This window comes from Melospiza melodia, unplaced genomic scaffold (assembly GCF_035770615.1).
Source record: "Melospiza melodia melodia isolate bMelMel2 unplaced genomic scaffold, bMelMel2.pri scaffold_45, whole genome shotgun sequence".
Taxonomy (NCBI): domain Eukaryota; kingdom Metazoa; phylum Chordata; class Aves; order Passeriformes; family Passerellidae; genus Melospiza; species Melospiza melodia.
In genome coordinates, this window is record NW_026948772.1 from 5,522,087 (window position 1) to 5,546,299 (window position 24,213).

The following is a 24,213-nucleotide window of genomic DNA, read 5'->3' on the forward strand; positions in this document are numbered from 1 at the left end:
CTAGAATGCTTGCTCAGGTTTAGGAGCAGAGTGGGCTTGGGGTGGGTTTTTGGTGTGTCAGGTCAGTCCTGTCCCTTACTGGCCATGATGTTCCTGGTTTCAAACTGGCTACAAAAGACTTTGGCAGTGATGCTCCTTCTGCCAAAAACTAACTGTGCTTCTGAGCAGCCAGAATAAAATCTGAGCTTCTGTAACACAGAGCCATGGGCTAGGCTGTGGGCACTGCCAAAACAAGGGTGCAGTGCTGTGTTGTCATGAGCCAAGCCATGACTCCTGCTAGTGGTTTGTGGAGTTCTGAGCCCTGCAGGGTATTCCAGGTGGCCATAAACCAGGGGATGAGGTGCTGAGAGTCAAGCAGTGGTTTTAGTGCAACAGGAGGAGGTTAAGCTGCAGCTTTCAGAATAATTTCAAACTTCACTTTAATGGTGCTCAGGCTGCTGGTGGTGTAATAGCAGCAGACATCAGCAGTGGGAGCCATTCCCGTGGTTTAATGTACATTGTTTGGTGGAAGAAAAGTGCTTTGAAAGAAGAGAGACTGTTTCCCAGGGAAGACATCTCTCATTCCTTGCTTTTATCTCCTCCCTGCCAAGCTGGGGATGCTGTGAGCCTGTGAGCTGCTGAGAGGTGCCTAAATGTGTGCTGGGTGATGAGGAATATCTTGCTCTGGTTTTTATGTGCAAGTAGGCTGGATTTTCTGCAATAGCTCCAATAACCTTCACGTGGCTGTTTAGAAGGATGAACCTCATTAATAAGGAAGAGGTATTTAATAACAGGCCTATTTTTATCTCTGTCTTTAACAGTCTGCACATTTATTTCAAGCTTGTAACAGTGCTTTGGAAGAAAAATGTTTTCCCTCCTCTGAAATGTGTTGGCAGTGCCTCCAGCCTTGGTTATCTTGAATTTCCAGTTTGACTAGCATCCCTCCTCCTTCCAAAGCCAGTAAGCCACAGCAGGCCCATAGTTCCAACCTTTTCCTTGGGAAATGGGAAATTCCTGGGGGAATATGCTTTCAAAACATGGGACTTGTGTCCCAGGGTCACTGAAACAGTTCTGAAGGTTTGATCAAACATAATCACAGCAACTGCCTCAGGCTTCAAATATGTGATCTTGTGTGGGACAGGCACTGCAGGCACTGCAATGTTTGCTGTAGGATGTGACTGACCACACACTCTGGGAGAGGCTGGCAGCTCTGGGGGTCAGGCATTTCTGAAGAGATTTTTTTTTCCTAAATTTGTCAGTTTTATTCTGTAATTTCATAAATTAAACCCTGACCTATAGATATCTTGCAGACATTGTGTGTTCAGCCCACTCTCCTGTGTTTGCTGTCATTTGCTGGTGGTGAAGGAGGCAGCCCCAGCCCTGAGGGGATGCACCATCTTTCCAACTCCTTCCACATCTGTCCCTTTGGCATTGTTGTCTCTGTACCCAGACCCTGCCAAACAATATTAAAAGTAGTAACAATTTTAATTGAATAGTCAAAATGAAAAATATAAAATTGGATACAATATAATTAGATTAAAATAAGGGACAATTTGGTTCAAATAATAACGCATAAGCAAGAGATACCGCGGGGTACGGAGTGCAGGGTTCAATGACCCTTGCCACTTCACGTACAAGCTTGCCAAGTGGAAGTCACCCCTTTTATGCCATGTGTCAATGCCATCTCCTCCTATTTTCGGTTCGTCACTTTTCTGTCTCCGCCTTTATTTCTACCTTTACCGAGCATGCGCCACCACTCGGTTTGGTGGTCGCACAAGTCTTTGGGGATCGTCACTGATGAAGGCCCTGTAGTCTTCTTCATTGTCCTTTAATTCACCTTTGGGTTACACATGTGCACCAAACCAGTACAATGTAAGCCAAGACTAACATATCACTGCATCTACATATCAAGGCAATAAATCCCTTATAATTAGCATTTTCTGGGACCAAACCAGGTTCTTTGGTCATTTTTAGCAACTGTATCTTCAGCTTCTTTCCTGTGGTCCTTGAAAACATATGCTGAGAAGGGGGGGTGGGTGGAGCCCCTCCTTTCCCTCTCTTCTTTGGCATTACAACTTTTAACTATTAACTATTTTATTATTCTCAAATATTAATTACTGTATCAATATTGTTTGCTGTTTCAATTTTTATCAGCACGAATCATACCTATTTATCACACCAGGATACTTGTGGCCATATGCTCCTGGAGATGCTGGATTTGGGCCTTGGTATGTGTGTGGCAGTTGTTACAAAAGAACTTGGCTCTAGGGGCTAATCCCTGGTTTGTCCTTGTCGTTCAGTCTGGATCATGTATATCCCTTAACTATAGTTTTGCAGCATTATCTTTTTCCATAATTAGGGAGTGCTTTCCATGGTCTTGCTCAGGCCCTCCCTTCCTGCAGTTTCCCCCATGGGTTAAGGCCTGACTTACTGAAACTTCCACAAAACTGATTCTGGGTGGGCAAGGACAAGGTCAGAGGGTTTTCAGGCAGTCAGCACAGTCAGATGGGTCCTGTGAGGAATATTTCACTTGCTCCTTCACAGCTCTTGCCTGCAAATTGTCCTCTTGCTCAGATGGGGCTCCGGTTTCTTTTTTTTTTTCTCCTTTTTCTTTCCCAAGTTATTCAGTTTTCCATACATTTATTTATAGGGTCACACAAGCAACAGGTCTGCTTTTTCCACAGATCCTTCCAGAGCCACGTGCTGTGCCTGCTGCATTCTGGTGCAAAAGCACTTTCTCCTCTGAGGAAAACTCAGAATATCCATCCAGCTGTCTTGACTGAGCGAGGCATTTTCTCAGAACCCTGCCCTCTGCTCATTTCAGAATCTGCAGGGAATTTGGGACATAAATTAAAAAGCTATTTGATGCTCCTTGAGGTCTAGAAGCTGGTTTTGCATTTGTTCTTACTTGAATGCACACTGAGACAAATGGCTCTGCTTTAATGAAGCTGCTTCCTTTGGCATCCCGAGGAAGCTTCCTAGCTAAAAAATAAATATGGCTCTGTTTTTCCAGCCCTGCTTTACCAGCAAAAGCTGGGGAAGGAAATGTAATGTCCTCGGGTCTGTTCTGATGTTTTCTAGAACTAATTCCTATTTATTGGAAGAACTCTTCCACACCAGAATAATGTTTAATTTTTTATTATGTGTTTACATTTTGGAAGGAGTAAGGGTGGTGGTGTTGGAAATTCTAATGAGGGACAGCATTTCTGATTCAAAGGACTCAGTCTCCTCTCTCCTGATTTTTCTGCCTGATCCTTCATACTGCAGGAAGTTTTGCTTGGGTCATTCACTTGCAATAGGGTGTTATGTGAATACAGAATTAATGTGTGCAGCCTGTCACTTGGAATTGGTGCTGTTCTGCTGCTGGGGAGCTCCCGGGGTTGCAGAGTCCTTGCAAGCAGCAATAACAGGAATGTGCCTGTGATCCTTCAAAGCCAGAGGAGGAGCAGGGAGCTGCAAGTCTCCTCCATCACTGCGGGGTGTGAATAAATAGATCTAATCAACAATTTACATGTTAGCCGTGGACCAGGGTTTATTTTTAGGATGTGTAATTCAGCCCAAGCGAAACCTCTGCATCTCAGACTGGTGGTGTTTCTAAAAGCACCTCTAAGTGATCACTGAGGCTGGATTTTGAGCTGCATTTACATTTTGATGGAATCTGCTGCTTTCCTTATCTGAAACAAAGCCCACCTGATCTTCATTAATTACACTATCATTTCACCTAACCAGGGTGCTACTAATTACAGTTATCTGTCTGTTCTTCACCAGATAATACACAAAAATTTGTTACCCCTGGCTGTATCTGGATTAGCTGGAGCTGTAAAGGGGTTGCACACGGTGATGAGTTTTACAGGTGGAGTGCAGGTATTTATAGGCTGTCTGAGGAAATGGTGGAGGAGTGGCTGCTGTCCCACTGGCTGTGCTGCCATTCCAAGACACCTCCACGGCAGAACATACAGAAAACACTGCTTAAACACAGAAAAATCTGGTTACTGGAGGGTGACTGGAGCAGGCCAGCTCCACAAGAGAGGTGATGGAGTCCTGGGACATCCCAGACCCTCCTGAGCACAGCCCTAGGGCTGGAGGGGACACTGCTGGAGCAGGGGTTGATCCCAGAGGTGTTTCCAGGCTCAGCTATCAGGGACTGTCTGGCAGTGCCTTTTTTGAGACAGAAAATCTCACGGGGGCTTCACAGAGGGCTGCAAGCCCTGGTGGTGGTGCTGACTGCTCCCCCACTAATATAGCTGCAGTCTGAGCGGAGCAAGCACAGAAAGGGCTCCTCTGAAAAGAGGCAGCAGGAAATGTCTGAGCTGCTGGGGAGCTGTGGGTCCAGAGGGCTGGAGGGAGCCAGAGGCTGCAGGGAAGGGGGTCCATGAGGGCAGAGCCTTTGCTGGAAGAGAAGCCAAGGGGCTTTCACTTGACTCCTGTTTCACCATCCTTCCCCACACTGATCTTTTCAGATGCTCTCCAAACCTTTGGTTTGCTTTCTGAAGGGGAAAGGACTTGTCCTGGAGGAGGAGCAGAGCCAGGCTGCTGAGGAGAGTGGTCGCTGGCAGCTGGCAAGAGAGGAGGGACACGGAGGCCAGAGGGGGGACACTGGGTGAAGAGATGTTCACACTCAGCTCCATCCACTGTGAGTGCCAAACACACCTGCACTCCTGTTTGTACGGCTTGCTGTACTTGATAAACTGATAGATGTGAGTTTGGGCATTTTTGTTACCTTTTTGTATTCTGAAGAGAACTAAAGATGGTTCACATGATTTTTTTTGTGCCTTCAGCAGTGCAGGCGATGCAGGCAGGGATGGAACAGCAGCATCTTTATACTTGTCAAGTCTCCATCCACACCCAAGGCTCTGCCTGAAGCTCAAAGTGATTTTCTTGCAGGCTTGAACACTACACCAGCAGGGAGAACAAGAAGCTCAGTGGAGATTATGCTCCAGAAAAACTGTATGCGTGGCCCAAAAGCTAAATATGGAACCATGGAAGTGCACACTGCAGTGATAGTGGAGCTGGGAATGCTGAATGGTGAGGTTTCCTGTCCTTTTGGCACCAAGAACCAGGGGTCCTCTGGTTCTCCATGGTTCTCCTTGAGGATCTCTGGTTCTCCCTGGTCCTCCATGAGGATCTCTGGTTCTCCATGAGGATCCCTGGTTCCCCATGGTTCCCCCCAGGGCTGTGCTGGTGCCTTGCCCAGAGCTTGCTGTGACAGCAGGCAGCAGTATCAGGTGGGACTGCTCTGCTGGCAGGGCCTTGGTGTTCCCAGCAGAGCAGGGCAGGGATGCTCCTGTCCCAGCAGGACACTGGGCATGCAGGTACCACCCTACAGCAGCTGCTCCTCCTCATCATCACTTCCAGGGACAGAACTCCTGTCCTGCTGCGTGGCAGGGAGCCCTGCAGAGCCAGCACGGAGGGGACAGGCTGGGCAGCAGCTGGGCAGCACTGGTTTAATCCTTTTTGCCTGTTCCTGTCGTGGAAGCTGTGTACTGGGTGAGATGTGTGTGTTTGGGGAGGGCTGGCCCGACCATTAGCCTGTCAGGGTTTGCAGCACTGGCAGCTGGGGAGAAAACTGTTATTAAGTGTAGTGTGGCACCTTGGAGAGAGAAGCATGGGGAGACAATAAATACAGCCTTCCATAATGCCATTTTATGGTGCCACTCTTCAGAATTTATTAAGACTTAGTTGCAGCCATGCCTGCATCCTTCTGTGCTGGAATCCATAAATTGTGTTCATTATCTCCAGCACTTGCTCTGACCTGCTGTGTTTTACAAGGGGGGAGACACTGGAGGCATGGGGACACCCCAGCTGCTTTCTGCAGCCATTCCCCTGGTGCCAATCCAGCTTTTCTGGAATTGCTGGGACCCCCCAGGCAGTGCTTGGCTGTGTGGATGGACCCCAGGTGTGATGTGATGGTTGAAGAGAACACTGAGGGACTGAGGAGCTGCCAAAATCACCACAGCTCCACGGGGAGCAGGGAAGCAGCTGGGCGAGGGGGGAGCCATGGGCACCTTGGATCACACTGGCACATTGTCACTCCACTGTGGGACCACTCCAGCAGTCTTGGATGTGCTGAGGATGCTGGAGGGGGAAAAGGGTTCACAGGAGCTCCCTGAACTGCACACAGGGAGATGCTACACCCCTGCTTGGTGTCCTCTTGCACCAGCGTTCTCAAATGAAAACACAAATGAAATTATGCTCCTTTCACCCACTTTTTGTCATGACATATCCCTGCAGCAGCATGTTTGTGTACCTTCATCCTTATCCTCAGCATTTAGGTCCAGGATGGAGGAAAACAAGCTCAAGCCCAACCTCCTGTTAATTTATTATGTTCCTTGTGCTTAAGGGCAAAATTTAAGTTGCCAAAAGCAGATGTTTACATGCTCTTTTTTTAGCTCACAAAGTACTTTCTGTGTGCTTGATTGATGGATGTCCCTGTTACATTAATAGCTGGGCTTTGCAGAAAGCTGTTATTACCAGGAGAATCTGATGTGGGTTTCAGATTTTCTTCTTGCATTGAAAATCCATTATTAATGTCTTTCTGAGGGAAAAGAAAAAAAAGGTTTCAATTCAGGCATTTTGCTTTGCTTTCTCAGGCTTCTTCTCAACTGTCTTTAAAGTGGTGCTTTTAAAATCAATATTACAATTGTTCTTTATATTTTACTGAGTGGTTGAGGGTTTCTGCATCTTGCTATTGATTTCTGATTGTACTGCAGGACATGTAGGTGCACACAGGTTGCTCTGTGATGGATAACTTTATATGTGTCTTCCTAATCATCACTGAGTTGCCTTCTGCATGTTCCCTGTTGCTGGATGTGGCTGCTGAGCGTGGAAGGCACCAGGAGAGCTCTGAGTACAATCCTGGGACACCAAACTTGTGACCCCTCATTTAATTTGGGTTTGGTTTTCAATCAGACACAGGGGTCACATGAGGCTTGTGGGGTCTCCTCTTTTGTGTAGTCTTTGCAGAGTTCTTCTGCCCTGGCTTTTCAGGCAGCTTCATGTTCTGTGTTGTAGGAGCAAAACAAGTCATTGTCCTGGATTTGTGTGGGGTGGTCATAATGCACCTTTAGCTTCCAGCACTGACCTTGGCCCTTGGGGCAGCTCTGCAGGCAGATCTCATCATTTCAGAGGTGCAGAGTCATTGGATCCCAGAACGGTTTGGGTTGGAAGGGAACCTTGAAGCTCATCCAACTCCAATCCCCTGCCATGGCAGAGACACCTCCCACTGTCCCAGGCTGCTCCAGCCCCAGTGTCCAGCCTGGCCATGGGCACTGCCAGGGATCCAGGGGCAGTCCCAGCTGCTCTGGGCACCCTGTGCCAGGGCCTGCCCACCTCACAGGGAACAATTCCTGATTCCCAATATCCCATCCATCCCTGCCCTCTGGCACTGGAAGCCATTCCCTGTGTCCTGGCACTCCAGGCCCCTGTAAAAGTCCAAGTCTCAATGAAGCAATGCAGAAGCCCAGTGTGCATTGGTAACTGCTGTAAAGCTGGATTTGCAGACTGAGGCTCTTGGAGCACATCAGCACTGATGGCACAATCTGTGTGAGAGCTTGTTGGCACCAGAGGAACCTGTGAGGAGTGACAGGACTGTGGCCAGCACGGGTGCTCCAAAATGCTTCCGTGGCTCCAGGTGGGTGTACAGGGAAGAGCTCTGTGTGTGTGTGGGCACAGTCCTTCCCACCTCTGCATGCCCTGGCACAGGCTCCACATCTGCCAGGGGCTGTGGCTGTGCCAACAGGCACTCTGGAGAGGGCTGGCTGTGCACAAACCTCTGCTGGCTGGACTGGGCTGTTTGCTCCTCAGGCTTATCCTGGACAGGCTCCTGCACCTTCACACATGGAGGCTACACCTGCCTTCTGAGGAATTGGTTGTTGCAGTTTGTCTGTCCGTGCTGGGGACCAGGACAGGCACTGGCACAGGAGCTGGTCCTGTGTCCCTGGGGTGGCAGGGCTCGGTGGTGGCAGCGCTGGCAGGGACACAGCAGAGCTTGGGAGGGGACAGGGCTGGCATGCATAACAATGGGCAGGCTCTGACACTGCCGCTGGAACTCACTTAGCAATTCTGTTGATGTTCTGGAAATGAAAATATAATTCAGGCCACCTTCTCCTCCAAGCTGACCCTGAGAATCTGGGAGAAGAGCTACTGAATAATTAGGGGCTTTTTCTTCTCCCCCCTTTTTGCTGGAGTTACTGCTCAGTGTTGAACTGTGCTCTTCTACAGTGTCATCAGTTCCCTTGAACTTACTGCTCCGAGTGTACTTAGCATTAATATAATTACGTAAATTGCAGTCTCATTAATCACCGGGGGCTGCGGCACATCCTTGTTGTGCTGTTTCGTGGGTGGCTTGGCTGGTGGGAACCCCTGGCCAGGGATGGGGGCTGTGGCTGGAGCACTCCCCCTCTGCTCCTGAGCCTGGTTTAGCTGAGCTTTGTGTGTCTCACCCTGCAGGATCTGGAGTGTTTGCCAGCACTGCCATGATTGCAGCCTTGCTGCTGCAGAGGAGAAAAGGGAAAGGTGGGTTTGTCCCAAGGGAGTTTGGCTGGACCACATCCCTGCTGCTGTCCCTGTGATTTGGGTCTGTGGGGTCCCAAAATGCAGAGCCCAGCCTTGTGGCTTGGCAGTGAGCACCCAGAGCCCGAGCTCTGTGCAGGGTCTGCTGCAGGGCTGTTTGATGATGATGTGCCTCTGTCTCTGTTGCAGAGCTCTCAGCCTTCCTGGCAATGTAAATTCTCCTGGCTGCATGCTAAAATTACACTGAGTTATTGATTTATCTTTGAGAGGATTTCCTTCCCGAGGGACATTTCAGGCTGCTGTAGTGATTTAGTTCTCCTGCAAGTGCAGAATCCGTGGCAGAGCAGAGCCACCCTCCTGCCCTCGAGCCTGCAGCTCAGGGTCGTGCTCCCTCAGGCTTCCTCTGCAAGCTGATTTCTTTTCCAAGGCTGGGACAAGGTTACATGGCTGTTATTTCTGTGTAACAACTGCAAATAAAAAGGCATTTTCAACTTTCCACTGCAGAAGCTGCAAGTCTGGGACAAGCCTTTGAGCCATGGCACCAGCATTATCTTGGGCATGTCTCAAACCCAGCTCCAAGGCTGGCACGTGGGACTTGTGGAGCCATGCCAGCCTTAATACACTTGGACTCCTGGGAATGTTTTAGTTCCTCAGAGTGGGGTATGATGGGAGCAGGAGCTTGCAACACTTTTCTCCTAAAGCTTCAGGGTACAGCCTCTCTTTCCTTTGCTTTCTATTGACTCACAATAGAGCATCTCTAAAAACCAGGCCAGGTGAGTTCCTGCTGCTGGTCCTGAGGAAGCCAAGACAGTTCTTTTCTTCTATCCCCAGTTTTCTCCCCTTGGCCCTGAAAGCCCCCCCACCAACTATGGCTCAGCTGGTGAGCACCATCAGTAGAAGGACCTGACCCTTCAGGACATTGCCCAATGTTTCAGATACTCTGTGGTTGGAAAATGCCCAGCTCTGTGTCCTTGGGTGCCCATTTGAAGCATGTCCCTGTGGGTTCCTGTATCTAACCCCACTTTCTAGTGGATTTGGCACCAATCTCAGCTGCACAATGATAAAATGGGAGGCTGCTCATGCATGTGGTGTTATAAAACAGCATCCACCAATTAGGCCCAGGGAGAACGTCAATTTATTTTCCTGTGAACCAAGTGTGGCACAGCTCCTTCCTTTCCCAGTGATCTGTGAGATAAAACACATCTTTAGTGTCTATCTTAAATACTGCAGTGTTGGCAAGTTCTCTTGACAGAAATTAGGCTAACGTCCCTTACAGCTGCGTTAGCTTGTAGAAACAAGTTTAAATTGAAGCTTCACAAAGCGTTACTCCAGCGCGCTCTCCAAGCCATCTCCTTATTCCAGCTTTTATTGTCCAAATTTGTTCTCACTCTGCCTTGGCAGCAGGGCTGGCAGGCAGCTCTGCCCATCCATCCTGCTGGTCTGGCAGCCAGGGGTGGGAGCAGCACCTCCAGGCTGGCCCGGGCAGTGCTGGCCAAGCCCTGCGGAGCCCTCGGCCCCGGGGATGCTCCGGCTTGGGGGGCACCACTGCTGGATTGTAGCATTGGCTTGGGGATAAATATTGTAGGGAGTTGGAAAGGGATTAAAACTGGCATTTGTAAGTAAGCTTCTCATGGATGTTGACTTGGGGACATGGTGAGACAAAGGTCACTGCAGTGTCTCTGCAGCCTGGTGTGCTATTTGAGAGATGAAATATCAGTGTGGCTGGATACCTTTGGTCTCTCTGTTTCTTCTGCTTGGACCTTTGTGGGATTAAACTCTCTAAACTGCTGCAGTTCACAGACTTCAAGCCCAGTATCAGAAGAAAAAATAAATCAAGTGCCTTGTATTAAATCCTCAGCACATGGCTCCTGCTGCACCCAGGGCTGTGGTAACTCACTGCAGTGCCTGCCGTGAAACTGGGGAGAAGGCTTTGCTGGCAAAGTGAAAACAGGTTGTGCCCACTCTACAAAAGGACACCCCTTCTTCTTCCTGCCCTGTGGTTATTTTTTTCCTGGTATGTTTGCTGCTGTTGCACTGAAGGCAGAGCAGCCCTCCCAGGAGGGAGGTGGAGAATGGAGCACTTGTTGGATGAGCTCTTTGCCACGGGAAGGAGCAGCAGGAGCAGCAGGAGCAGGAGCAGCAGGAGCAGCAGGAGCAGCAGCAGCAGCAGCAGCAGAGGCCCTGTATTTCTTCCTGGAGCCCTCCTGTCACCCCTCCTTCCCTGAGATCCCTCCTCCCGAGGCTCCTCGCTGGCTTCCACCTTCAATTCCATCACTTCCAGACTTCCCAGGGGGCCCAGGCACCTCATGGGAGGGCCACACTGTGCCCTGTGTGTGACAGACACCCCTCCTGTCCTTGTGGCTCCCCTGCACGGGAGGGATGAGGTTTGGTGTGTGTTCAGCAGGCTCAGCTATGGGCATGAGGCTGGGCCCCCTGGTGTGCCACCACCATCATCATCGTCACCTTGGCTGCCATCGAGGGTGGGTGGCAGTCACAGGGACCTGCTCTGGCACTGCCAGCCAGGCCCTGCCTGTCCCCACGGCCCTGCCTGTCCCAGGGGCTCGCCTGCCCCTCCTTCCCCCTTGCTGCAGGAGCTGCAGGAGAAGCCAAGTGGATTGGGCAGGCGGTGTGAGGAGAGAGCCCAGCCCAGCCTCCCCCACAGGGTGCCTCTGTTTGAACAGCAGCGTTCAGAGCACTCAGCACCCACTGATCAGCTGGGAGAACATAAATCCCATCATTTTAAAAACGTTTTCATTCTATTTGCTGAGGGGAACAAATTACAGAGAAGACCTCTCAGCACTGTGACAAAAGAGTGGCTCTAAAACCCTTTTCAGCCAAACAAGTGTTTGAGCTGAAGGCTGATGGATGGTGCTTAAAGATGTGGTTACTGCAGCAAGGTTGGCATTAAAAATCCCTGGGTGCAAGAAAGTTCTCCCAAGGTTACTGTGGGGGTGTGTCTCCCTGTAATCCTGGTGTGAGGAGCCCTTAACACCCTGAGTCCACCAGTGAGCTCTGTGGCATCAGCCGCGGGAGAGCAGCAGCACAGCAAGCACCAGTGGGGCACTTGTCTCTTGCTAAATGAGAAACTGCAACGGGATCAGCCCTTTTGGGGTGGCATCACTGTGGCAGGAGGGCTGGAACTGGATGATCTTTAAGGTCCCTTCCAACCAAACCGTTCCACAATTCTTCCCTGTCCCTGTCCAAGTGGGGTTCAAGCAGAAAGCAGAGCTGCTGCTTTGGGACCTGTGAGGAGCCTGGGCAGGAGCACACCTGCTGTTGGGATGTACCGGAACAGGGTGGCTTTGGGGCTTTCCCAGGAATGCCTTTGCTGCTAGCAGCTGTGCTGGATGTTGGACAGGGGACAGATTCACCCTTGGCAAGCTTGAAAGCATTTCAGATGGCTTGTGTCCCTGCTCCAGTGCAGCACAGAACAAAATCAGATGCTGGAGAAGATGTCATACTTAGACATCACCATTCTGACAGGTTGATTTCCAGGATGTTTATTAACATAGCTTGGAATGTCACAGAAAGGTTTGTCAGATAAACTAGCCAACTGAAGTTCTTACATGAGACTTCCTTGGTTTTGTTGAGGTGCTTTGAACTCTTCATTCAATCTCTCAACAATTCATCCCATTCAGGCCTTTCTGGAGGAGCCTCTGCAAGGTCTGTGGCTGGGGGATCAGGCCCTGCCTGCTCCCTGTGTGTCTGGGTGTGGAATCCTTTGAATCCCTCAGGGCAATCCCCAGGGCTGTGCCCTGGAAGAATATGCTATAGAGTCTCCACCTAGGCTGAAAGGGAAAATTTCCCCATGGAGCCTTAAACAACACTATGAACCACCCCAGTTCCTTTCCCCATATGCCCCAAACTCTGGTAGTTTCTCCTTTCCCTGTTCCCTCATTGGCTGTGGTATCCCTGGTGGCTGGCTCTGCGTCTCCCCTGCAGGGCAGTGCCCTTTGCCCTGCCCTTTATGCCACCCCAGTGCCTTTGGACCATTGGCCACTGACCCCTAATTAACCCTGTGCACACCACATGGCCAGCTCTTTTGTCTCTGATTCCCCTTTGGCGTGCTGGAATAAACCTTTGCTGGAATTTGTCATACAAAAGGCCCTTCTGCCTCTCGTGGCTGAACTGGCCATGGTGAGGTCTGGTGTGTGGACTTGGCTGCTCTCCCTGAATGTTCACCCAAGCAGCTTTTCCAAGGAGATGCTTATTGGGAAATAGGCAGCAGCATCCACCATCCAAACCCCTGTGTTGCTCCATCTGGGTGCCCTGTGAGGCAGGAGGAAGCAGCAGTGCCAATTGTTTGCTCATGCTGTAAGGACAAAACTCCTCTCTGAGGGTTTCCTCTGCAACCCCAGGAAGAGAAGGACATCTCTGTCCTTGTCAGCCCTCTGGGCAATGATCAGACAGAACAGTGCTGAAACCAGGCTGGCAGCACCAGGGCTGGTCACTCGCAGGCAGAGGCAGCCCAGCTCCTCCAGCCCGAGCTGGGCAGCGCCTGGGAGAGGTGGCACCGTGGCACTGGGCATGGTGCATCACCCCAGGGGTTCCTGCTGCATCCCATCCCCTGCAGAGCCCCTGCTGTCCCTGGTTACCTGAGCAGTGGAGAGGCAGTGCCCAGGCTGGTGCTGCTCTGAGGAGATGCTGCACTCAGCAGGCAGCTCTGGCTCCCCGGCAGTACCGTGGGAGGAGGAGCTGCCCAGGGAGTGCATTTGTAAAGCATTTCTTCCCCAGGAAGAGGAGTTTGTCACAGGAGTTTGTACTTGGGATGTGCACACAGGTGTCTGAGCTTCCTCCCTGCCTGAGGTGGGGAATGCTGGGGGTGCGGGGGCAGCTGCTGGGGGAGCTTCCAGGCCTGGTGCTGTGAAACCTCCCCACCAGCTATCAGGAGGAGGTGACACAGAGCATATTAATGACATTTTCCAGTGGCACTTAATTGGGAGGAGCAGTAAAAGCCAGACAGTGAACTAATGCAAAAGGCTGAGTGAAGAAGGGACAGAAAGAAATGAGATTCAAGTTCTGGGCCTCTTCTTCCCATCAGTAATCCATCTCATTCTTACCTGTGTCTGTTACATGTCTTCCTTTTGCATGTGTAAAAATGTTCTGTTTTGAAGTAACAAACAATCTGGAGAGTGGTAGACTTGCCTTTGTAGGAAAGAAGGGAAAGAAAAGCAGAGGCAGGCTTTGCTGCTTCCTTGCTCAGCAGCTCTAACCAGAGTCTGGGGTCAGGGTGTGAGCTGAGCCCCCAGACTGGGTCTGGCTTCTCTGTCTTCCTCTGAGCACGCTGGTGTGGGACATCCCATCCACCCAGGCACAGCTGGAGTCAGGCACAGTGTCCCCGTGTGCCACCAGCACGGGATGCCCCAGCCTCAGCCGGGTCCCCAGCCCTGGCACTGGTGGCTCCTGGAGCTGGGGATGCAGCTGTGGGGAGCTCTGCTGCTCACTGGGATTTGTCTCCTGGTAGTTTTTAATCATTATTTTATTAAGGGGGAAGGTGTGGTGCCATCAGATAACTTATTATGGATGCTCTGGCAGTGTGATTATTTCAGTACTCCAGCACTGCTGGTGTGTTTTGCTGGAACATTCACATATTGATTCCAAATTCCTTTGTTGCCTGTACTAGAAAGAAAGTCCCTTTTCCCTCACTCCCTGCGTGGAGAGAAACAAAGAGTAAAGGAAGGTAGATGTTATCTGAGGCTTGCTCACACACAGAGGTAATTTTTGAGAGCTGCAGAGCCACTTACTGACTCATAACTGGGGTTTGTTTTCAAACCCTTGATAGATTTTTGAATTCTCTTACAATGGCAAACAAGGATGCTCACTTGGGGACAAGCCAGGAATCTGCCTCAGTGAGCTGGATCACCTTTGTTCTGCTTGCTCCAGCCTTCCCAGGGGACATTCCTGTGCCAAGGGGGACAGGGTGGTGCTGCAGGGGGAGAGTCTCCTGTCCCTCTTGGGCTCCTCTTGATGGGCAGTCAGTGGCTGGCAGCTTTGTCCAAGGGGTGGGGATGGGATGCGATGGGATGGGATGGGATGGGATGGGATGGGGTGGGATGGGATGGGATGGGATGGGATGGGATGGGATGGGATGGGATGGGATGGGATGGGATGGGATGGGATGGGATGGGATGGGATGGGATGGGATGGGATGGGATGGGGTGGGATGGGGTGGGGTGGGGTGGGATGGGATGGGGTGGGGTGGGGTGGGAAGCCACTCTCAGGAGTGCAGTGAGTTACTGCACAACCTTGGTGAGAGGTTTGCAGGTGAGTGTGTGATGTACAACTTCCCAGCCTGTAGCTGTGCAGTGAGCTGGGGCTCAGCCCTGTCCCCATGCTGGAACACAAACCCACCTGTGGAATGTGGAATGATGTGCTGGAAAGGAGCCCAGGATGAGACCTTTCTCCTTTAGTGAGGAAACACAGCTGGTCATTTGGTTGCTCTAGAAGAAGAGAGATGGGGTTCTTTGGTTATCACTGCGTGCTGCATATTCCACACAGCAGCCCTCTGCTTTTACTAATGCGGTGCACAACGTGTCTGATCCTCCCTCAGTTGTGAGCCTGGTGGAAGCATGTCCTGTTTTCCATTTGTTTATTAATTTATCATCTTGTTTTTAGCCTCTGCAAAGCTTGATATTGGTATAGAGCCTGGGAAACGTGCACAGAGCAGAGTAACAGATAGTTGTGATTTGGCTACAAGGCAATAATTTAAGTGGACAGGTTTAGCTGATAACATAAAGCACATGAGAGAAATCACTTTGGTTTATAAATGTCAGCAGAGCCCCTGTGAGGGAGCTGCTGCCTGGTGCTGCTGCTCCAGCCAATATATTATAAGGAGATATAAAGAGATGTCTGAAAAAATCTGGCTGACCGAGATTAAAAGAATGGGGCTATAAATTAAAGTCTTCCTCGGCGTCTCTTTAGGCATCTTTATGGACAGAGTGCATCCAAATGGAGGAGTGCCAGTGCTCAGAGGGACCTCCAGGTGCTTTGGGCTGCACCCAGGGGTGGGGACAGCTTGTGGGGACAGCAGTGTGTGTCAGAGCTGGCATGGGAGACCAAAGCCTGTCCTGGTGCTTCTGCAGCTGATAAAGGGATTAAATCAGGAACAGGAATAACACCATCCCTGCAGCGTCGCCACAGGATCAGTGTCTCCTGCTTGGAAAATAAACGCTGTCGCTCTGCTTTGTCATTTATTCCCAATAAAGGCCTTGTCATTTGTGCAGTGACAAGGGTTTTATCCTTTGGGAGTACTTTTCCTGTTGGACACTGTCTTTTTGGCTGTGTGGCAGCTGAGTGACTGAGGGGCAGGTGGGTGGCACGTCCCCAGCAGAGGCACTGGGAGCTCTGCTCACACCCTGGGGCTTTCTCCTGATCCATCATCCCAAGGCAATGCAATAACACCTATTCCAACTGAGAGCAGGTTCAGACTGGATATTAGGGAGGAATTGTTCCCTGTGAGGGTGGGCAAGCCCTGGCAGGGTGCCCAGACCAGCTGGGGCTGCCCCTGGATCCCTGGCAGTGCCCAAGGCCAGGCTGGACATTGGGACAGTGGGAGGTGTCCCTGCCATGGCAGGGGATAGCACTGGATGAGCTTTAAGGTTCATTTCCACCCAAGTCATTCTGTGATTCTGTGATCTTATTTTTAATTGATTTTAATTTATTTTAGTTGTGGTTGAAAAAATCCCAAGAGTGGGATATTTTTTAATTGGTAAGGGTTCCAACCCAATTGTGGGAGCAGGAATTTGCTGCTTCCCCCTCCACAGCTGGAACCCTTCTGGCAGGTTTGTGGAGGGGATTTCACAGCTATTTCTACTCACTGGGTAGTTGATTTAGAGCTGGGAAATTAACTAGAATGGAAACTCTTCTTTCCCTTTATGAGGAGCAAGGGATGAGGTCTGGCAGCTGTAGGATTTGCAGCTCTCAGGGAAGAGGGACTATTCAGTAACACATCTATGCAGTGCCTACCTGTGGATACACATATTTTATTTGTCTGAGGTGTCAAGGAGAAAAAATGTTACGAAATGGCTTAAATGAAAACGTGGTTTTGTATTTTTTCAATTGAGTTTCATTTCTCAAATGCAACTTAATGCAAACAATAAGTAAGAAATTAATTTCTCTTGGGAAAAAGCTATTAACAGAATGGTTCTGTTTTAGCAGCATGTGAAGCTGTGTAATTGCTTACACATGTATTGCTCCAGTGTGTGCTCCCAGTTGTTGAATAGTATCAAATTATAGGAATCAAAGAGAATCAACTATTTTTAAGGGAAATGTCTAGAAGCTACATACTGAAACATGATTAAAATTCAAGATTTCCAACTTACTCGTCTAAATCAGCAATTTTAATCACATTATTCAAGTCAACCTACCCTCAAACACACTTTTGACTTCAAAATACGCCAAACTAAATAAGACAGAAGACCTTCCTTGAGCAGCTGTAACATTTTTATGTGTCAGTGTCAATCTTTTTGTTGAAAACAGAGATGTTTTTCATGGTTTATTTATTAAAGCAGCACATGTGTCCTGTTGTGCTATGAACCTGGGCTGCTGTGCTGGGTGGGGAGGGGAAATCTCTGGAGCACCAAGAGCTGCTTAAACACATCAGGGCTGTGAGTTTTGCTCTGGGGTTTGGATGCTCCTGGTTGAATCCCATTTAGTGTGCAAAGGAGGAGCAGGAAGGGTTTGTGCCTGGGCTGATGCAGCCTCGGGGATTTGGCTGTGCTGGGGGTGCAGCTCATGAGCACCAGGCCGGGGTTTGGTTTTGTTTTCTGCTTGCTGATTAGACAGATGAGTAATGCCATGGTTGACTCTCACATTTAAAAGGGAAATGTTAACAGAAGTTTAATAGTTGTGTTTTACCCCCTTGTGTTGTTATCAGGGATGCCCTGGGTTTCGGACATTTGGGAGGGTCACTCGTTCCTGTGGCAGCACCTGAGCCCCACTCAAGGTGTCACGAAGGGATTTCCACCCCTGGGCAGGGAAGGAGGAGTCGATGGACAGAACTTTGTGGGGGCTAAAGGGTTAAAAGATGAAACCTCCCTGGTGTGGGTGAGCACATGGTGGGGAAAATCCTCTGCTCCCAGCACTGTCATATTGTCTCTATTCAGTCTTCTGTTTTATTTTTGATAGGGTTTTAATAAACCTTTTAAATTTTTTGGAAGTGAGTAGCATTTCTCACACTGAGAATAGAGGGCTGGGCCCCCCAGTCCCCCACCCTTCTGGAGCCTGCTCCTGTGCTTTCCCTTTGGGTGATTCCCTCAATGGGATTCCATCCACATTCCAATACTCCCTGGCAGGCGGCTGTGGCTGGATGCAGTTGGAGCTGTGCTGTGCTCCCTGTCAGGGGCCATTCCCGGCTGTGTGACAGCCCAGAGCTGCCACAGCCACTGCTGGGGCTGTGACCTGGCCTGCCCAGCGCTGGTGGCATGGTCAGGAACGCTTTGGGCTTTGGGGGCAGCCAGCCGGGCCCTGGCTGTGTCTGCGGAGGAGGGGATCATCCTCCCGCCTCCCGTTCAGCCCGCGATGGCGTTTCATCCTTCAGAACCTGGCCTGGAAGGGACCTCACAGCTCACCTTGTTCCACCTCCCTGCCGTGGGCAGGGACGTCTCCCACTAGAGCAGGTCAGCATTGGCTGTGTTTTCCTTGTTGGCAGAGCCCTGTCCTGGTGTTGCCCGAGCCAGGGACAGGAGATGTGGTGTTGGCCTTTTCATGGAGATCCTACAAACTCCTTTCTGACCCGCACTCCACCGCCAGCAAGGGGCACACATTGGTGAGGGCACCAAATTCCTGCAGAGCCCGATTTCTCAGCATGGGAGGATGCTCCCATAGATAGACAGAGATTAAAGGTCCTGTGTATCACAAATTTAAGGAGCAGGAGAAGGTTGGGATCTGTCCATGGAAAGCATTCCAAGTGGGGAGGAGGAACATGTAGCCTATTCTCCCCTAAAATGGGGAGATAACCACACCTGTCCTCTCACATATGCAACCAATGCAGCTTCCAGTGGACAGGACTGATGGAGAGAAAGAGAGTCTACCAGAAATACAAACCTTGTTTTAATAGGAAATCCTCCAAGATGGATTTTCTTGCATTTTCTAAAAGTATTTATACCTATTGGATGACTACAGGCTTTGAAATGTTTCTGTCTGAATTGTGACAAACATCCCAGTCTTACACAGGAGGGACAAGGTCCTTTGATCAGGGAAATGTCTCTTTGGTCTTGAACAGCGAGGGATCAATCCAGTTGTTCCCAAGACCAGAGCTTTTTGTCTGTGAGTACATGCATTTATTCTACAAAATAATTACTCTTGCCTTCACTTCCCTTTCGTAAGAGATGCTCCCTCTCTCTTGCAAGCTGTTACTCTATCCCAGGTATCTTTTTAGGTAAAAGGAAGAGAGAAAGGAAAGTCTGAATAAGAAATCCTCCTCAGAAGGGTGAAGATGAGAAGCTTTGGTCTGTCTGTCCATCTGTGAGCAGCTCTGTGGCTGTTCACCTGCAGACTCACTGTCCTGGGCAGGCAGAATTCCTGCATTAGGAGAAGAAGAAATGCCATCAAGAGGTTGCAACCAAATATTGCCTCCCCTTGACCCCAGTGCTGGGGCTGGCCATTGAGATGTGTTTGTGGAGAAAACCACTCTGAATTTCGTATCTTTTCTGCATTTAAAACTGAAGCTTAATGTATTCTGTGTATTTTTGTTGGCAGATAGTAGTGATCATAAATTCCTTTTAATACAGTATTTCTACACCAGCACAGCCTTTATGTGCAGCGTACCTGGCTGTACTCTGTGAGATGCTTTGATTTCCCTTTGGCAGCTGCATTTTATTCTGTCTGCCCCAATCAGACACAATTCCCCTTTCTCCATGTAGCCTCCAAATCCACTCCTGGTGTGGAGTTTTAGTGCTCTGCTAGGACCTGGGCTAGAAGGGAAGGAATCAGTGTCTGCTGGGCTCAGGGTTCCACCTCCACTGTGGATCAGAGCCAGCCTGGCAGCGGAGGGACACCTTGGGTGGCTCAGGGTGGCAATTCTGGGAGGGAAAAGCAGCACTTCAGGGGTGCTGCTGCATGGGAGGAGGTCAGTGGTAGATATCCCACTCCTCACTGTATGGGATGGGGAGGAGCTGCTCCCAAGGAAGAGCACGTGTCTCCAGTTCCCAGTTCCTCCCCAAGCTGGAGCAGTGCAGTGCTCTGAAATAACTTTACCTTTGCTTGCAGGTCAGGCTGTTCCTGCAGCGTCACACGTGCGGCTGAACCTGCAGACAGGAGAGAGAGAAGCCAAACTCCCGGACAGAGAATATGGGGAAGGTGACACAAGAGAAGAGAGAAGAAGAAAAAGGTACAGATATACAAGGCTTTGGGTTGGGTGGGCTGTGGGATTCATGCCTTTTATTAGAGGCCAGGTTCCCTGGTACACTCAATTCCTGCATCTTCCATAGACTTCATTGCTGGGTGAGGAGCTCAGCAGTGCTGAAAGCAGAGGCCTGTCCTTTGTGTTCCATTTGGGATGGCAGTGGAAGTGCCCTGAGTGCACTTTCAGAGCACTTCATGGCTTCTCAGGCCACGACACCAAAACAGTTTCCACACAGCCTGTGGAGTTCTGGCAAAGTATTTGGGTTGTCCTTGATTTGCTGTGTTTGGTGTGTGATGGTTCTCTCTGCGCTTTTTAGGCCGAACTACTTCCAGGAGTCTGTCTTTTGGAATTTATCTGCTGCAATCTAAAAACCTTTCTCCCGTACAGCGGTGATGACATCTTGTACTGCAACATGCAAAATTATTTGAGCTTCTGCTCAAACTAATGTTGCCTTAGCTAGGCTGGCATCATGCTGTAAGGATATCCTAATGGTTGATGCTTCGGCCATTTGTGCAATGGTAGGTTTTGGGGACAGTAACATGAGAGATGAGAGAAAGAGGAAAAAGAAACATGCAGGTCATTGGGTTAGATAGCCTGTGGAATTTATGCCATTTATTGGAGTCCAGAATCTCTGGAGCACATAATTCCTGCCTCTTCCTGAGATTTCATTGCTGGGTTAGGAGCTCAGCAGTGCTGAAAGCTGATGCCTGTCCTTTGTGATCCCTTTGGGATGGCAGTGGAAGTGACTTGAGTGCACAATCAGAGGCAACTTCATGGCTTCTCATGCCACGACACCAAAACTAAATGTGCAAGGTGACTTCCTAGAATGACATTTAGTCCTTTGAAATATCTGCAGGCAGTGGTCTGGAAATGCTTTGTGAGCCTGTTCCTTGGGATCAGCTGTGAGGGGCTGAGGGCTGGCCTGAGCCCGGTGCTGTGTCCCATTGGGAGCAGCCCCACAGCATCACGTGCAGAGCAGGCCCTGCCAGAGGCGATGGAGATCTCACCTGCCCTGCAGCCACCTTTGTCAAGGAGCTGTAAACATCAGCTGGTGCTGACTTTCCCCTTGGACCCCTTTGGTTTAGTCACTACGGGGAATTTCTTTCCTGAAGCCCATGGGATTTCCCCTGGCAGGTGTGATGGGGATGCTGGGGGAGTGTGGGGCTTTGGGGGCACCTGCCCGGGCAGGGGCTGAGCTTGGGGCCCTGTTGGGCCCATGGCCCCCAGCAGCAGCAGCAGCAGCCACCCCAGGGCCCAAAGCCCCGTGGCCCCTGGCCAGCACAGGCTGCCCTGTCCCTGCAGCTGTCAGCCGAGTGGGGCCCAGGGGCCAGTGGCCGCTGGCAGCAGCAGGAATGTGGGCAGGGTGAGGATGCCCTGGCCTGGCTTTTGTCTCTGGAACAATGCGGGCTCAGGGCAGTGCAGAGCAGGCTGGGAAGCAGAGCTCAGGGCCTTTGGAGGCTGCAAGGCTTAAAGATCAGCCCCTGCAGCAGCCGAGATGCAGATGGCCCAGTTGCCAAGCCTGTGGTGGCCTTGAGAGCATGCAGGTGGATTTTGCAGGGCTGTGGCCTGCTGGTGGCTCTGGGCCCAGGAGTGCCTGTGGCTGCAGCAGGAAGGGTGGCTGAAGGTTTGCTGCCTGCTTTGGTGGCATGGCTGCAGGGGCCAGTGCTGTGAGAGCGCCCTGTGTGAGAGCTGGTGAGAGCTGAGCTCTTGGGGACAGTGCTGTGCCCCAGGCCAGGAAGAGCAGCAGTGCCCAGTGCCAGGAGTGGTGTCAGTGGGAGCCCCTGTGCCCAGGGATCCCCAGCCCTGGGGTGGCCGTACCAGCACCCCCAGGGACATCCAGCCCCGGGAACGCAGAACACGTGGAACCCACAAGTGTGCAAAGGCTGCCTTTGCCCAAAGGAATGGCCAAGAGAAGTCAGGTTTTAAAAAGAAACAGTATATATTTGCCGAAGATCGGCAAATCTAGGATTTACAGAACATTTTTCCTTATGACAATCGTTATAACTGTAACAACAACAATGTAGAGAACATATTTACATGAGATCCGAGGGGCTAACAATCTTCAAAACATATTTACAGAAAACTTGCAACGTAGAAAACATATTTACAGAAATCTTCAAAACTTGCAAACGTATTTACAAACGTGTGGCATCTGTGCCATGATGTACATGAGCCCTGGAAGAAAGGAAGCAGCAGAGCTAGACTCAGCCGGCAGCACTGGGCCCAGCAGGGCTGGGAGCTGGGCCTCAGGGGCTGGGCCGGGGCTGGCAGGGCTGGCGTGGCCCCAGGCAAGCGCAGGGCAGGCCGGGGCTGGTGCTTGTGGCAGCACAATCCAGGCCCCCTGCGGGCACCGTGTCCCTGAGCGGGGCCATCCAGCCCAGCCCCAGCCTGGCGTCAGGGGACCCAGTGTGTGTGTGGGCAGGGCGTGGGAAGCATCTGCCTGTCTTACCTGTGGGGCTGCATCTTCATCCAAGGACCATGGGCTCCTCCTCATCCTTCTCGTCAACTTCCATGTCCTCGGTGTCATCCTCCTCATCTACTTCCATCTGCTCGGTGGTCTCCTCCTCGTCTACTTCCATGTCCTAAACAGTGGAGGACATGGAAGTAGAGGAGGAGTCCACCTCCATCATTTCTTCATCATCCAGCCCCTGTTCCACATCCATAGCCTCCACGGTGTCTCTGTCAGTCTGCAAGGGGCAGCACAATCTCCCAGTGGGCTTCCTGTCCCACACCATCCATTCCCACATGGCTGCAGCCTGCCCAAGCCAGGTGCCCCCTGCCTGGCATGGCACTGTACCTCCTTTGGCACCACAGAGCACATCCTGCTGGGATTGGTGCTCCAGATCAGGTGGCAGGAAAAGCCCAGGCAGCAGAAGCAGCTCAGCGCTGATGGTCAGAGCGCAGAGTGAGTGGCAACTGACCCTTGGCAGCCAGTGGAGTGTCTGCTGTGCTCGTTTCTGGGTCCTGGACGTTCCACCTGGAACCCTCTGTGAGCTGTGATGTCACTGAAGTTTCAGGGGTGCTGTGCAGTGGAAGATGGGGATGGCAGAATGATCAAATCCTTGAATGATTTGGCTTGGAAGGGACACTAAAGATGATCTGGTTCCAAGCTGAGCAATGTCTCAGGTTGCTGCGGCCCCTGTCCCACCTGGCCTTGGATGTTGCTGCGGATGGGGCATCCACAGCCTCTCTACACTGGTCCCTGTGTCAGGGACAAGCACCCTGAGAGTAAAGAACTTCTTCCCATCATCAAATCTGATCCACTTCCTTCAGTTTGATCCCATTCCTCCGTGTCCTCTCACTGCATATCCTGACAAAGAGTCCTCTGCCACTTCCCTGTGGGTCAGGCTGTTCCTGCGGGGTTATGCATGTAGCTTAACTTGCAGGCAGGAGAGAGAGAAGCCATGTACCCAATCGGAGAAAATGGGGAAAGTGGCTTGAGAACTGAGCGAAGACAGAAAAAGTAGAGACATGCAAGCATTGGTTTGGGTTGCGTGGGCTGTGGGACTCATGCCTTTCATTAGAGGCCACATTCCCTCGTGCACTCAGTTCTTGTGCTGCAGCCTGTCCACAGCCAGCCTGTGTGAGGGACCTGCACTAACAGAGCTGGGAGCACGCTTGCTTAAACTGCTTGTTAACAAGGTGAGTGTGGGATTTTTTGTGGAACTCTAACCACTGTGGATTGCCATTAAGAGGGTCCAGGGAGGGAGACCAAAATGGGGCTGCGCACACAATATGGGGGTGAACAGTGCAGGATCATTACAGTAAGTCAGGACCAAATGGATACAAGAGAGTTGGAACATTCCGAGGGAGTACATATAAGGAATATGCAGCAGTTGAACTGGGTGATACGGACAAAACGTGCTGCATCAACATGAGCCTGCAAATGCCCATGGGCGACACCATTGCATTCAGAGCGGTGTCTCTCTTTTACCTTGGTCACTTTGCCCTGAGGTATTACAGTTCCAATGGTAGGCCCCTGGGCCCTCACATCCCCCCCTTTTTGTTATCTAGAAAGAAGGCTTCTGCCATAGAGTTTTGCAAGCATTTAGCAAAAAAGGATAATATAACCAACACGATGAATACAAAAAAACAAAGCCCACACAACAGTCTGAACTAAAGATGAAAGCTAGCCTCAAAACCCCTGTGTTTGGAAAGTCCAGTGAACCAGTCATTGTTGCCTTCTATCTGGATCTTGTTTCCTTGATCTTTTAGGAGCTGGATGCCCTGGTATACTGACTCCCTATGTGAGAACAGGTAGAAAAAGCACATGCCTTCAAATGCCTGACAGGCATGGCCATGGACAAGAAATTGTGGCTTGTCTGTGGAAGTGCTTAGCTGAAGGCATGCGGCTCAGTGAGGAGCATCCAGATTCCTGC